At 60.7% G+C, this 4,188-nt stretch overlaps 1 pseudogene across 1 annotated transcript; it reads left to right on the top strand.

The window, feature by feature from the left end:
* Positions 1-620: 620 nt before the first annotated feature.
* LOC308535581 (GTP-binding nuclear protein Ran-like) lies at positions 621-2,890 on the top strand (annotated as a pseudogene). Its single transcript has 4 exons — positions 621-717; positions 1,603-1,718; positions 2,097-2,154; positions 2,251-2,890. The product of its transcript is annotated as a GTP-binding nuclear protein Ran-like (transcript).
* Positions 2,891-4,188: the final 1,298 nt, after the last annotated feature.

Genomic DNA, 4,188 nt, shown 5'->3' with positions numbered 1-4,188 from the left:
TTCCCGGTGGACGCCCGGGCGGCGGGGGCGGCGGGGCCGGTGGGGTGGGGGGCGGCGGGGCCGGTGGGGGCGCGGGGCCGGGACCCTCCGCCCGGGGCGCGAGTTACGTAACCCGCCGGCCCCTCCGCGCGCCGGGGGCCGCCTCCCGCCTCGGCCCGGCCCCGCGCCCCGCCGCCCCCGCCGCCGCCCGCACGGGCTGGGCCCCGGGCTCCCGGTTTCCGGCCCCGGCGCTCCCGCCACCCCAGGAGCCCACACACCGACACCATAACAAAGGCGGCGGCGCGGCGGCCGGGGGAGAACGGGGCCGCGGCGGGAGGGGGGTCGCCCCGGGCCGGGCGGGGGGCACGGGCGCCGGGCGCGGCCGGGGCGGCCCGCGGGCGGGCGGCCGGCGGGAGGAGGGGGTGCTCGGCGGCGCTACTCACTCTCGTCCGGCAACTGGTCGAGCTCCGCCATCTTGAACGAGCCGCGCCGCTTTTTCAAAGGCTGCCCGCGCGGGGCATTGTGGGGCGGCGCCGCGCGGGGCGGTTCCAACGCGAGCGGCCGCCGTCCCGCTCCCGCCGCTGCCGCCGCTGCTCCCGCTCCCGCCGCGGGCGCTGAGGGCGCTGAGGCCGGGCCCCCGGATGCGGAGCGGGCGCCGCGGGAAGAGCGGGAGCGGGAGCAGCAGCATCGCCCCTGCGCCCGGGGGCGAGGCCGCGCCGAGAGGCCGGGAGCCGGAGCGCGGGGGGCGCCGCGCGAGCCCCTGAGGCCCCCGACCCCCTCGATCCCCCCCACAGGGCGGGCGCCGCGGGCTGTCGGCTCCGAGGGGAAGGGGGCGCCGGTGGGACGGGGCGCGCGGGGCGGGGAGCCCGGGGCCGGGCGGCACCGAGGGGACGCGGCTCCGAGTCCGTTTCCGCGGGCCCCGAACCCACGCTCCCCCGCGTCGCCGCCCCCGTCTCCGGGAAGCCGGGCGGGCGCGGGCCCGGCCGGGACTCGGGGCTCCGAGCGGGACCCCCTCCGCCGGGTGGGAGCCGCGCCCGGAGGAGAGACCCCGAGCAGCGCGGCTTCGCGCGGGGGCAGCTCCGGGCCGTGTCGCTCCCCGGGCGCGGGAGGCGCGTGCTGAGCCGGGGGCGCCGGCCGGTCCCGAGGCCCCGCGGGGAGGACACGGACGTGCGGGGCCCAGGGACCGCGAGCAAACCCGGTGGGCGCCGGCGAGGGCCCGGCCAGGCCGCGGGAAGCCGGGAGGCGGCGACGTCCGTGCCGGCCCCGCCGGAAGCGAGTCCCGGTCGCCTTCCCACCACCCAGGTCGCCGTGGGGCCCGGGTCGCGGCCCGGGCAGGAGACCGGTCAGGTCCGGCTTTAGTGACGGCGGCGCACGTGCCCGCCGAGTGGAACCTGGAACCGGAAACGTGGGCGCGGGTCGGGGTCGGGCGAGGCAGGAGGAGCCCGGGGCCTCGAGGAGGCGTGGGGGCGGGCGGGCTCGGGTCCGAGGCCGGCGGGGTTCTGGCTGCTGGTGGCATGGCCTCAGGCTTGTTCCGATGCCTCCGTTTCTCTGTGTGACGTGCAGACAGCGCCCGGTCGGCTTGAGGATCCAATGAGTTGGTGGATGAAAAACCTCCTGTAACAGCTCCCAGCAGCCATTCTGGCTCAGAGGTTTCTGGTGCCACCCGCTTCCGAATAGGGGGTGTTAGTGACGCCAGCTCCGTGCCGGGGTACTGGGTGCTGCTGGCGGGGAGGCAGGATGTGAGCAGAGGTTTAAAAATTAAATGCTACCCAGCACATCCTGATCTCCTTTCTAAGAATATAACAAACCATTGGTCCCTACTGCCAGCCCCTGGGGGGGGGCGGGGGGGGGGGAGTAGGACACTGTCAGTTGGAGACAATACAAGAGAAGGTCAACCCTCTGAAAGTGAAAAAACAACCAAAAGCAAAGTCGGTTAGGGAGGGAAGTAGAGGTTTGAGTGTGACCCAGGGGCGAGGTACCCTTAAACCAAGGCAGAGCCTAAGGGGACCGCACAATCGCAGGTCTGCTGTATAATTTCTGGGCCACTCGGGGCATGTGTGTGAGACAGACACCTCCTGGATGAGTTTCCACACTCGCCTGGGGTTCTGTCCCCACAGCAGGCCACCGCTTACGAGCTGAGCGACTGCATCGGGCCCTTAGCTGTTATTCTCAGAGGTTCTTCATCGGATGTTTGTGAGAGGGGTTTTAAAATCATCGCCTTGGGACGGCCCGGGAGACAGCTCTGGAAGTGACATCACCAGGGCCCCCAAGGAGAACCCCACGTTCAGTTCACACTTGTATTGGTGGCGGACGGGGGCACTGGGAAGACGACCTTCGTGAAACGTCACCTGAAGGGCGAATTCAAGAAGAAGTATGTCACCACCCTGGGCGTGGAGGTGCACCCCCTCTATTCCACACCAACTGAGGGCCCCTCACGTTCACCGCGTGGGACCCGGCGGCCAGAAGTTCGGGGGCTGCGAGGCGGCTACTGCATCCAAGCCCAGTGTGCCATCGTAACGTTTGATGTACCTTCGAGAGTTACAAGAACATGCCTAACTGGCATCGAGATCTGGTGCACGTGTGTGAGAACATCCCCATCGTCTTGTGTGGCAACAAAGTGGACGTCAAGGACAGGAAAGCGAAGGCGAAATCCATTGTCTTCCCCCGAAAAAAGAACCTTCGGTGCTGCGACACTTCTGCCAAAAGTAACTACAGCTTTGAAAAGCCCTTGCTCTGGCTTGCTGGAAACAAATCGGAGACCCTAACGGAGTTGGTCGCCATGCCTGCTCTCACCCCTCCGGAGGTGGCCATGGACCCCGTGCTGGCAGCACAGCGTGGGCACCATCTCGAGGTTGCTCGGACCACCGCAATCCCAGACGAGGATGACGACCTGTGAGCGGGAAGCTGGAGCCCAGCGTCAGAAGTCTCGTTTTATAGGCAACTGTCCTGTGACGTCGGTGGTGCTGCGTGTTTGCCACTCTATCAAATAGCTAAGCAGAACCTGTGCTTGATCCTGGGATGCCGAAAGATGAACGGGCTTCGAGTGAATGTGGCAGTTAAAATACCTTCACTTTTTGGGCCTGCGTATTTAGCTGTTTTGGAACGCAGTTGCTTCCTTACTGAGTTTCACCTATAAGAATGCTGCGGTCGCATCACAACACTCAGTGGTGAAACCTTGTTTGTTACTGTCGTTCCCATTCCTTTTCCTTTAGAATCAGAATAAAGTTGTATTTCACATATCTAAAAAAAGATAAAATCATCGCCTTACTTGATTCTCCCCAAAACCTGGTGATTTTTTCAAGGACAACATCCACCAGGTGATAGAATCGGGAATCTGGCCCACTTTCCTCGCTTCATTTTCTCCCTCTGTGATGAGAGGATAACGTCCATCACAGGGCTGTGAGATTTTGTATTCCAATTTACAGTGACATGTCTGCCTAAGTGTCATTGCGTAAGAAAAAAAAAGAAAATTTGATGAGGACACTAAGCCATGAAAAATCTAGGTAAAAATACACCATAAAAAAATAAGCAGGTACATTTTAGGCAGGTCAGGTTTGATCATTTCCCGTCCTGCAGCTCATTTATCGAATATTGAGTTATTTCTGTATAAACTTGTGTGCCCCAAAGGATATTATCAAGAATGCAAAGAGACAACTTTCAGAATGGGAGGAAATATTTGCAAGTCATATATCTCATAAGGGACATACCTAAAATATATACCTAAATTATATCCAAAATAACCCAATTCAAAAATGGGGAAAGGCTCAAAAGAAGATACAATAAACCAACATGCACATGAAAAGATGCTCAACGTCATTAGTCATTAGGGGAGTACAAATCCAAACCGCAGTGAGATACTTCACACCCACCGAGGTGGCTATAGTCAGAGAGACAGTAACGAGTGTTGGCAAAGTTGTGGAGGAATTGAAACTTGTCCACAGCTTATGGGAATGTAAAATGGTGCAGCCACTATCGTAGTTCCCCAAAAAATTAAACAGAATAACCATATGATCTAGTAATGTCACTTCTGAGTATGGACATATGTTGGAGATATTGTGCATTCAGTTCCAGGCCATCTTTCTGCTTGGAGGAGCTGGCCTTCAACTTGTATAAACAAACAAAAAAGCCACATCTGTGAAGCACAATAAAACGAGGTATTTCCTGTATATACCAACAGAATTGAAAGCATCGTCTTGAGATATTTGAACA

Source organism: Myotis nattereri, assembly GCF_964212035.1.
Source record: "Myotis nattereri genome assembly, chromosome: 20".
NCBI lineage: Eukaryota > Metazoa > Chordata > Mammalia > Chiroptera > Vespertilionidae > Myotis > Myotis nattereri.
The sequence above is the reverse complement of the archived record's forward strand: the minus strand, read 5'-3'. Positions and strand labels throughout refer to the sequence as shown.